Here is a 12,347-nt window from a genome sequence, read left to right as displayed (position 1 = left end):
CATGGATAGTGGTCTAGGTATGTCTGCATTGTGCATCCTTTGGACTGATTTTGAATAAATAAAGTGCATTTAATCTACCTACCCAATGCCATTGTCATTCTATGCTTGTGTGCCACTGGATATGATTGCATGACATTGCCAGTCTGCAACCTTAGAAGGGCTGGTGCTGTGCAGGCATGATTACGTCTACAGTAAAAATAATGGAGCTGATGCAGACTTGTGGGTAGGAGTGTTTGCAGAGCATCTCCACTTGTGACTGAATTGGCGCAACTGCGCTGTAAAAGGGCATTCTCACTTAGGCACCAGAGTTCATTCAGTGTAGACGTAATTGGCTGGTCCATAACAGCCGAAAATAGGGGTGAGAGAGTGGTACCACTGCTCAGAGTGCTGGGCCTAGGGAAGGCACCATCACTGCCCAGTGGCACATGCATTTGGCCTACAGGTGCCTAGGACGTCATCCTGCAGACTGTAAAGCCGATGTGGGATGCACCTGCCGTCCAGCATCATCCTGGTCCTCCCCCTCTTCCTGATAATATGTCATACTTTATGTTCAGGGGGCAGGGCTGGATTTTCACCCTCCTCTGGCAGCATAAAAACTCATATGCCTGCTTTCAGACATATATTTTGAACCAAGGCTGGGAGTAACTTAATTATACACTGATGATGATGACGACGACGAATACGATGATGATGATGATGACGACGACGACGGATGTCAAACAAAGCCTACATAAAGGGGTGGTCTGTCCGCAAAGATGCATAAAACTTTGCATATATTCAAATATACACATTTAGTTCTGTGCAGGCAATGTGGGAGCAGTTTCAGGTGACTTGCGTTCTTCTTATACTTGCACCCAAATTCAAAGCAATTCAAATAAAATCCACTGTTATACCTCCCTGCAATTTATGTGACATGCACCTCAGGAAAACAGCATAAAAGATGGCTAATATACCCTGCGACTAATATTATAAAGCATCAGAAAAAGACAATTGTATATACAGTGACTTTTGGGAGCTTATCCACAGAGATCTCTATATTTAAACCAAAAGAGAAACTGTAAGGGAAAAGTAGTAATCAGTAGCGTGCTTCCAGAAGAATTAGGAACAGGCACATATAAAGAGAGGAGGGGGGTCGTGTGCAGTCTATGGCCCTCATCCCGAGTTGATCGCTCGCTAGCTACTTTTAGCAGCCATGCACACGCATAGTCGCTGCCCACAGGGGAGTGTATTTTCGCTTTGCAAGTGTGCAAACGCGTGTGCAGCCGAGCGGTACAAAAACATTTTGTGCAAAATAAGACTAGCCATGCAGTTACTTATCCTGTGCGATGAATCCAGCGACCGGAATTGACATCAGATACCCGCCCTGCAAACGCCTGAACACGCCTGCGTTTTCCCAAACACTCCCAGAAAATGGTCAGTTGACACCCATAAGTGCCCTCTTCCTGTCAATCTCCTTGCGATCGGCTGTGCGAATGGATTCTTTGCTAGAACAATTGCACAGCAACGATGCTCTTTGTACCCGTACGACGCACGTGTGCATTGCGGTGCCTACACATGCGCAGTTTTGCCATTTTTTTAAATGATCGCTGCGCAGCAAACAACGGCAGCTAGCGATCAACTTGGAATGAGGGCCTATGTTCGCACCCACTCCTCTCTAGTAGGTAGTGACAGTGACTTTGAGCACTAGGTGGTACGCGGTCTCTCCGGGAAAATGACTAGGCAGACATTTTCCCAGCTATTTTTCTCAGAGTCACTGTCACTGCCGTGGGACTTCGGAGAGGTAAGTATTGAAACATGGGTGCAGGGTATGCGGTGTGTGCCGCCCTGGACCCATGGTCAGGTGTGCACCGCACATACTGCATCCATTATAGATATGCCACAGGTTAGAAGGTATAGTAGAACGCTGATTATCCAAACACACTAATTTTCATAACATGATCTACGTGAATCAAAAATAATATTTGTTGGTGTATATAAACCCATTAAAACTAAATGGTATAATTCTGGAAAGTACAACATTCATAGTTTAATACCTGTCCAGTTGTCAGAATAAAGTGATTGTCCAAACTACGCTCAGGCCCAATTATTTTGGATAACCGGAGTTCTACTGTATATGTACAAACTGAACCTGAACGAAAGTCAACTCGTAGATGTAATCATGGAGGCAAAAAAAAGAGGCTAAAAATTGTTAGATAAAAGCATAAAAACATTATAAAGTAATTGTAATAATGAACGTCAATAAATCACAGCAAACACTCAAAAAGGATAATAACTACGTAAGAAAGTAAAATGTGAATAACATCCATCATTCTGATATACAGGAGTGGTTTTGTGCAGATGGCCACCTTTAAATATAATTAAAACTATCCGGTAATAAAAAGATATTGTTAGAGATATATCCTGCAGAAATCATTACATACACATATACTCACAATTGAGATAACATTGAAGAGGATGCACACTCTAGATTGTATTTTCTTGGGTTTATTCAGAGTGTACGTTCAGTATCATAGAATAATATGCTTAAATTAATCCTAAATGAATATGAGCCAGAGTCTTGAATTGTACCATACTCCTTGGTTTTTACACATCAATAGTAAGCTCTGCAGGGCATTTTTCTTATCACCAATTCTACACGCTTAATAACACCGTAGCTTTTGCAACAAGTTGTACTACAGTACATCTTTGTAAAAAGACAAACAAGTAATATATGTACAGGATGTGGTTACATTGCCGGTAGTCGGGATCCCAGTGGACAGGATATTGACGCCGGAATCCCGACCACTGACAATGCCACCAGCCGGAATTCCGGCTAATAGGGGCTATACCCACTCATGGGTGTCCACGATACCCAGAGAGTGGGAATAGAACCTGTGGCAAGAGCAGCGAGCCACCGTGCCCGCAAGGGGCTCTGTTGCGCTCGCCCCCCCCTCCTGCCGCATTCTAGCGGCCGGGATCCCAGCGTCGGTATGCTGACTGCCAGGATCCCTTGCCCAACGCATATTTACACAGGAAGGTTAAACAGATCGTAGGAGAAATAAAATATTGATCGGAAGAAATGTGATCTTATCAATCATTACAGCATGATAAATAACCAACAACAGGTTTCAGGATAGTCAGTGAGGAATTGTGTGTTAGGATGCTGTTAGATTATTGGATGAATACAGAGTAAATGTCTTAATATGGACATACTGTAGCACTGCCAATGTTACACTGTACTCTATACCGTATACAGTCTTTCAGATTCGCTGTACCCGTCCTATTCTTGGTGCTTGAAACCAACCAGCAACCAATGTTGTATTTGAAATAAAGATCTTGTGCAAGTGTGCTATTTACCACTAGAAGAGCAATAATGTAAGTACTGTACGTAGTAAATACGGCAACAGAATAAATACATCTTCATTGTTTGCTGTTAGAAGCTAGTGCAATCCAGTAGCTGCACAAGGTGATAGATATCCTCAGCATTTATATCCTGGTTAGTACATAGTGCCTACGTTACATAACTTGACCTTTAATTCTAGTGAGGAGGCATTAGGGATGCAGGTAGGGTGGTCTGAACACGTAGGGCCTAATTCAGATCTGTTCGCTCGCTAACGTTTTTCGCTGCGCAGCGATCAGGTAACTACTGCGCATGCGTATGCACCGCAGTGCGCAGGCGCAACGTTCGGTTACAAAGCGGATCGTTGTTGTGCACTGGTTCTTGCGAAGAAACCATTCGCACAGCCATTGATTGACAGACTGTGGGTGGCAACTGACCGTTTTCTGGGAGTGGTTGGAAAAACGCAGGCGTTTCGAGGCGTTTGCAGGGCAGGTGTCTGACGTCAATTCCGACCTCGAATAGGCTGAAGTGATTGCAGCGGCTGAGTAAGGTCAGAGCTACTCAGAAACTGCACAAGCTGTTTTTGTACAGGGCGGCTGCACACGCGTTTGCACACTTGCAAAGCTAAAATACACTCCCCTATAGGCGGCGTCTTATCTGTTCGCAGCGCTGCAAAAAATAGCTAGCAAGTGAACAGATCTGAATTAGGCCCGTAATAAACTAGCATTATTAGAAGATGTTACCCTTGTATCCTGGGATGTCCAGAACCAGAAAGGTGTCTGTTACAGTGACCCTAATGGTGACTGTGCCTATTAAATTAAATTCAATAAGGTTTTTCTATCAGGTAACATGACCATTAGGATGTAAATATTTTAGCCCTATAAAGTTATTAAAAGTTGGAGTCTATTTATTACAGGCATATGAGCTCTTTCTCTGGTGAAAATGGGAAATTGTGCCTTACTGTAGTTAGGGTGTTCCCCTATTTACTAAAAGGTTCCCCCATCCCCAGCAGTAGCCACCGTCGATGAAAGCTTACCAATTAAGAAGGATCACGGCATTACATGTACATTGTCTAATCGCCAGATTGTTTTATATTTTTCTTTTCTACTTTTGAAACATTTGGATTTTCTTATCAAGCCTAAGCCAGTTCCGCCAGCCAGGTCAGCTGAGTAGTCGTTCAGGACTGGATGCAAAGCAGTAATAGGACTACTTATCACTGCCAGCTAGTACTGCCTCAGAGCAGAGTACTACTTTTTCATTTTCTATCGCGATGATAAGTAGTGATACATTGGTGTCATTATACGCGGTCTATACAGGCCCCACACTGCACACTCTGCACCCATATTATTATACTCACCTCTCCAGAGACTAGATGCTGATAATTACATTCAGTACAAGCTACACTGAGCATTACTTCCAGGGAATAAGAGAAAGTGCACTGAATATCCATTTATGTAAAACAAAACAAAAATATCTAACGAGAATGTAAAGCAGCATACAGTGGGGGTTATTCAGACCTGATCGTTGGCCTGCTAAAATTGTCCTGCGATCAGGAAAAATCCCTCAGTCAGCGGACAGCTGCAAATCCGTTCGCACCTTGCTCACCATTGAATGATTTCCACTGTGTGCAGTGTGTGCGCAGCCCAGGACTTACTCCTACAGTGCGAAGAGAACAGGCTGATCGGGTCCGGAGCTGACATCACACAACCTCCGTGAAAACGCTCGGACACACCTGCGTTTTGCCTGATACTCCCAGAAAACAGAACAGACAGTTACTACCCACAAACGGCCTCTTCCTGTCAATCAGCATGCAAATAGTTGTGCGATTGTATTTTTCGCACCTGTCGCTGACCGGCGATGCCTGTTGTTTGCTGACGCGTGTACACATTACGGTGCATATCGCCCGCTGTATGAAAACGCACAGCAGCGATTAGGTCTGGAAAAAAAAATCAAACTAACAGCACTGAATAACATTGCTGATGTGCTATGCCTTTATCCATAGGAATGTATTGTCCATTGACTGCAGCTGTCTAAAATCAATGTATATGCCTGCACTGTTTCTAAAATGCAACGTATACAGTATAAGCGCTGAAATAATATGCTACTATTGTGCGTCACCCTAAGCCCTTACTGCGTCACAATCTCCAAATTCATCGTTTCTAAGGACTGATTGAATGAATGAGTCAATGCATAAACCACTGTTAAAATAGGCATGCATATTTTCTCCCACAAAGATCTAAACTCAACTAAATAATATACAACCCTTTCTATCATTGTCCGTCTGAAGTAATGATATTTAGGTGTCAAACTGGAGAGAAGAGGCTATTTTTACTACCTCCATTGTTAAGGCATTTGCATTGCATTGATTACAAGCACCTTTGATAGGCTGTCTAGGTCCCTTATAGCAAGGGAAATGAAAGAGAGGTTTAATTGGCAAGAAGCAGATGAAAATGAGCCACAGGTATGATGAAATGCACCCTTCATCGTACATCTCCTCTTCTGTCTTCCATGCAATCACCGTAACAAGGAAGATTCGCACCAAACAGCACAGAGAAGCCAAGTAATCATTTTCTTCTCCTCTCTCCTTGGTTTCCCAAATTGAAGCGGACACATGATAAAAATGTCAGCCCCACTCGGCACGTCAGGACCCTAACAGGATTACATGTCAGCCCTTAATGCCTGGCTGTGTTTCCCCCTCACCATGAATGGCTGCATTATTGCTGGCGGAAAGTTCCGGTAATATATAGTAAGAGACAAGTAGCTCTTTATGGCCAGTGATTATTCGCTTTGAATGAAACCTGTGATTTATGTCCATTTAACTGAGCAGCTCCTTGTAAAATTCCCACCGCTGCATTTTTCCTCAATACAGAATGACTGAAGCGAAAGTGACAAGCGGCTTGGCGTGGAAATGTGCAGAGCGGTGCGGTGTTATATTTAATATACCTGACACAGGAATCATGTACAGTTGGCTAACCCCTGCACTGCCAAAGGCAAGGCTGTACAGGAACACTGGAGCCCATCAAATGGACACTTGTGACCATCAGACCTCTCCCACTTACCCTGACTGGCAGATAGCAATGTAGACAGTGTTTTGGGAGGAGTAATATACTTGTTGTAAGGGAGCGTCAAAAAGATCCAGGAGGATTTGGATGAAATATATACGTGTGAAGGAATCAGAATCAGTTTTATGGTTTCGTTATAAAGTGGATTAAGGACATAGATGCAGGGCAGCCATCAGCGGGGGACAGCCAGCACTTTAGTCCCAGACTCAGACAGAGAAGGGGGCCTACCCCTGGCTCCTACCGCCAATTCCTGGAGAGCTGCTCTAGGCTGCGCAACAACAGTGTTCCGATGCGCAAGGAGGACTTCTTAAAAGCGAGCCACCCCTTTACATTGGCCCTCTGTGATTTATTCCCACAGGCGCTCCATTTATATGTAATATCATGACGTGTGACGTGCCGGGCCCCACAATATCTGATGGCAGCCCTGGATGGTTATAATGATCATAATGTACACCCTACTGTAAAATATAAAGATTTTGCAAGTCATCAAGGAGTTTTCAAACCATATGAAAGCCCAAGGCCACAGTGTATCTATAATGGGTACAGGGGACATTATAGTTACCTTTATGAGTCCGGTGCTGGCGCTGCAGAAAACACTGGCTGACATTTTCCAGAAGATTTGCGCATGTTTTGTAGACTCTTGCACAATACCAGAGTCTTCTCTGCAACTATGCCGGCAAGAGAGGGCGAGACAGCATAACGGCCCCCTTCTCTCTTAAACTGCCCCAGGCAGTGCTTTATACGGGATGGTATTAGGATCTCGTTGGTCAGAATACCGACATCGGCATCCTCACTCGCAGAATCCCGACACCTGTTAGGTCAGTATTCTAAACCTCCAATCCTCTACCGCCCTAACCTAACACTCTCCTCGCAGCCTAACCCTAACATTCCCCTCCCCCCCCCAGCCTAAACTTAACCCTCCCTGCTTAGTGTCTAACCCTATCCCTGATAATTCAGTGTTTAGAGGTACCCAGCTCTCTGCACTGGCAACTACAGTTGGCATCACTATGACTGTAACGTCCATAATGCTGATTGCATATGCAGGAGCAAGTGTAGAGAGCACTAAACATTGTCCCAACATACGTTGACTGGCACCCAGCATACACGGATATACCCCGGTGAGCCAGTCCAACTCTAGTGTTATTCTCATACACAAGTGTGTCTTGCCATCAGTAATGCACTATGGGGCTGATTCTGATCCAGTGGCGCAGTTTGCAGATGGAGGCATGCATGTGCAGCGGCCGTATCGTGGCTGCGCAACCTTACAGCCGTTTCCCTGAATGACTTCATGCGTCCGCAATTAGATTGCTGATGCATCGGGAGGCGGCCCATCACACATGATGCGCGGGCTTGCTCTGTGCTGGGTGGCCCCTAGCATGTGAGTTGATGGACGCAGATCTGGCTGCATATACAGTGATCTGCGTCCATCGTTGAATCCGCCCCAATGTATTAGAGGACTCTTAGAATGAGTGAAACACAAGTGACTTTCCTTCTCTTAACATAAGTTATATTATACAGGAGTGACATCACTAGTCAACAAATATAAGTCATCACAGGGCTACTCAACAAATTGAAAGATCCATTTTACACTTTTGTAATATATGTTATTTTATGTAAAATCTTTGCGAGTCTGAGACTCTGAGTCAGCCGCTGGCTGTTACTGCCCTGTAAATGGATTTTACAGAAATATTTATTAAAAAACGTGATATAGTAAAGTGCTATTAGCAGTCATATCTCTAGCTCGACGCATCACCTAAAAATGTAGCTTCTGTCAAATGCTATGTATCTACATCTTAATCATTGGATTATAATTGGCTGAATGCCATTGCGGATCATTTTCTTGGCATTTACAAAGTTGCCAGCTCAGAGGTGTACTTCTGTTTCTTGATTGATGACCTGTTCTCCTTACATGTTGGGGCTGTTTTTTGTTCTCCAGTCTCAGCCACTCTTACTGTAATGTCTCTTATCATGTTATTACTAGGGTTCTGAAATGCATTTATGTTAGAGCATCAAATCACTAGAACGGTAGTAACCATTTGCACCTGTTTATATTGGGTCATTAGTATTATTACTATTGTTATTTTATTTGTATCCTTTATTATAAGGTGCTATGTGCTCAAACAGATACAGTGCAGATATAACAAAAATAAATATATTTTATTACATAGCATAGTTCTGAGATGTCCTTACTTGTATCTCATTGTTATTAATTAGATAGATAGATAGATAGATAGATAGATAGAGTTTGCCACTCCAAACCCCCTGAGTGGCTAAATTATTATGACGACCCGGTGATGTTATGCAAAGTAGCTATAGTGTACACAGAGTGGACCAGCAGACACAAACTGGGTCTGAGCGTAAAGGTGCATACACACTGAACGCTTTCCCCCCCTGCCCAGCGATGTCAGCGGGGGTGAGCGGCTTTCCATAGCAGGACGCTATGGAAAGCCGCTCACCCCGCCGTTCATCTACTGGTAGTACCAGTAGATGAACGGCGGCTGCCAGCGATGAAGCTGGGGCACGCTTCAGTGCTCATCGCCGGGGCATGCACACTGGGCGGCTTTGAGCTGAAAGCAGCTCAACACACCAAAAGTGACCTGCTCTCAGCTCAAAATCGCCCAGTGTGTATGGGCCTTAAGGCCTGTGGTAAATAAATTGCTACTGGATGCCTGAGCAGAACGGAGAGTGGACAGACGTGTTCAGTCCCACAGACGGGCAACAGTCCATGAAATGACAGATAATCTGTTTAAGGGACCAATTCAGATGGCCGCTCAATGAACAGTACTCCTCACATTACATTGTGTGACAATATCGATGGCAGGATCCTGGCGGTGAAATTGCCGGCGGGGGGGTGAGTGCACTGAACGCAGCGGGCTCGCTGTGCTTGCCATAGGTTCTATGCCCACTCTGTGGGTGTCGTGGACACCCATGAGTGGGAATAGTCCCTGTTGGTCAGCATGCCGACTGGCGGGATTGTGAGCGGGCAGGATGTAGGTGCCGGTATTGTGACTGGCGGTCTCCTGACCTCTGGTCACATAACCACATCCTATAGAAGCAGAAAGCTGACCCATATGCCATTGCTATCTGCTGCCTCCAGTTTGCACAGGAACACAAGAATTGGACAGTAAATGATTGGAAACAGGTCATGTGGTCTGACGAATCACGTTTTCAATAACACCATGCAGATGGCAGGGTAAGGATATGGAGACAACAGCACGAAAGCATGGAAAGGAGGATCTAACAAATGGATCCACTATCATCAAACCTAGGGCCGTCTTAACAGTATAGTAGGCACTGGGCTCCTAACCGCCCATTCACAGGAACCAATTCTAAAAAATCAAAACATGCCCCTTCTTCAGTCCTGAGCCGTCTCTCTACATACTTCCATACAGTGAATGGCTATCAGCACTCTGATTGGTGGATAGCTCCACCATATAGCATGCTGACAGCGATTTCCTGTCTGGCTGCAAGCAGGGTAGAGAATACTACCTCGCTGCTCTGATTGTGTGACCACCACCCGCCTCTGCTCGGAGGCCCCTAGAATTGTGGAGCCCTGGGTAGCTGCCCAGTGTGCCTATATATATAGATGGCCCTGCTGGCTTGCACTCAACTCTGCATCAGCCACATGCTGCACTAATGTGCTGTAATACCCTGTACAGATGTGGCTGATTCATATTCACTGTTTTGTGAAGCTGTTTGCTCTGGGGGAAAAAAAGAATCTGTGATTCAGAGCAACTATGAACAACGCGTACCTTATAGAGATCCCACTGGGAGCAGGTTCAGAGTCTGTGTAGTTTTCAGTCTACCAGCATCTGTGGCAGCATCAAAAGAATATGGCTGGCTTCTATTTGCCAAATAGAGCTTGCCCTACACGTGCACCGTGGCTCCCAGGTGAGCACAATGATTGCGCTGTGCAATATTGTTCTGGTAGCGAGAGGCGAATGTGCAGTCCAGACTCCACAGGGTGCTAATCTGTTTATTTATAATTCAGAAGCTTTGCCCATATAGTAATGAACCCTTAATGAGCTGCTGAAAATGCCTGGGATTATTACATTTAGCAGTACCCTGCAATCAGGGGGCACCCGGAGTGGACGTTTTAATGCGGCTTTACAAGAATGGGAGCTACTGTTACTGAAAGGTTAATATTGTAACTGACCTCTTCTTTTATTATTCGCTCTGGAAACGATGCCTCCTATTCAGACTTTTATTTTTATCTATAAAACAGAGGAGGGAGGCAGGTGTTTGCATGCTGACAAATACTTAATTAGGATTTGTTGAAAGATACCCAGAGATGGATGGCAAATCCACCTCTTTCTGTGATCTGTGACAAAGAGATTGCCAACACTACACCAAGTGCTACTAACTGAACTGATTATCTTGCTGCAGAAACCGTTACATTTAGGGTACGCGCATGGGACTAATAGCATAGGAGAACATATCATAAGCTAAATGCAGGTACATCCAGGATAATTATTCTCTGGCAGCTTCTCATTAGCTATGTTACTAGTGCAATAAAACAACTTCAATGTGCAAGCTGCATTGTGGGGATAGTGCTTGCCATATTACAATAATAAAGAGAATATTATAAGCCAAACCCATATCTCTGCTGCAAACAAGTCATTGCCACCTTATGTCAAGTATGAAATGATGTCTTTTAAATAGTTCACTCTATCTAGTGTCTTTCTACTCTCTGGGTCTGTCATTTACATATTGGTCTGTATGTCTGTCTAATTGTGTGTCTAAATACAGGTTGAGTATCCCATATCCAAATATTCCGAAATACGGAATATTCCGAAATACGGACTTTTTTGAGTGAGATAGTGAAACCTTTGTTTTCTGATGGCTCAATGTACACAAATTTTGTTTAATACACAAAGTTATTAAAAATATTGTATTAAATGACCTTCATGCTGTGTGTATAAGGTGTATATGAAACATAAATGAATTGTGTGAATGTAAACACACTTTGTTTAATGCACAAAGTTATAAAAAATATTGTCTAAAATTGGCTAAAATGACCTTCAGGCTGTGTGTATAAGATGTATATGTAACATAAATGCATTCTGTGCTTAGACTTAGGTCCCATCGCCATGATATCTCATTATGGTATGCAATTATTCCAAAATACGGAAAAATCCCATATCCAAAATACCTCTGGTCCCAAGCATTTTGGATAAGGGATACTCAACCTGTATTCATAAATATGTGGTTTATATGCACTATAGCAAAACACAACATGTAAATACTGCATCCCTACAGACAATATAAACTGAATATAGACTCTGAAAGTGTGCAATGAAATCCAGCCTTAATGTTGTACATATAGTATGCCTGTATTGCCTCTAGAATGTTATACAGGTACACCACCGATTTTCCGGCAACCGATGATCTGGAACCTCTTTTAATCCAGACACTTTTTCTTTGTTCGGATTAAAGGGGGTTAGGGACGTCTTTTGATCCGGAACATTTTCTGCGCATGGGCGTAACACGCAATACGCGCAAGTGTCAGTGGGTCCAGCTTCTGCAGACACTGCAGGTGACACAGCAAGCATCGGTGGGGCTGTTATGGCATCCAAGGTCAAAGCAAGTACCGCACATGGGCGGAACACACAGCACGCACAAGTATCAGTGAGTACAGCTTCTGAGAGCACTGCAGGTGACACAGCAAGCAATATGAACTTCTCCATTCACCAGGAGTCACTTTTATAACAGGTTTTCACTTTCCTATTAATTTAGTTATGCCAGGGACATCTTAACAGTATTGTAGGCCCTGGGCAAGGAGTTCACTAAGACCCCTACCCACCCATTCACAGGAATAAGGAGTTAAAAAAAAATTACTTACCCCTCCTGCTGTTCCATGCCATCTCGCAACATACTGAACGTCTCTCAACACTCTGATTGGTGGATAGTTTCAGTTACCCACCAATCGGCATGCTGACAGCAATTCACTGTCTGGCTGCAGGCTG

The 12,347-nt window shown here is 44.0% G+C and overlaps 1 protein-coding gene across 7 annotated transcripts in view; it reads left to right on the top strand.

The window, feature by feature from the left end:
- PBX3 (PBX homeobox 3) overlaps nt 1–12,347 on the top strand; it is a 277,373-nt gene that overhangs the window by 223,705 nt on the left and 41,321 nt on the right. The window lies entirely within an intron of this gene.

The sequence above is a fragment of the Pseudophryne corroboree genome, chromosome 8, assembly GCF_028390025.1.
Source record: "Pseudophryne corroboree isolate aPseCor3 chromosome 8, aPseCor3.hap2, whole genome shotgun sequence".
In the NCBI taxonomy this organism is placed as follows: Eukaryota; Metazoa; Chordata; class Amphibia; order Anura; family Myobatrachidae; genus Pseudophryne; species Pseudophryne corroboree.
The sequence above is the reverse complement of the archived record's forward strand: the minus strand, read 5'-3'. Positions and strand labels throughout refer to the sequence as shown.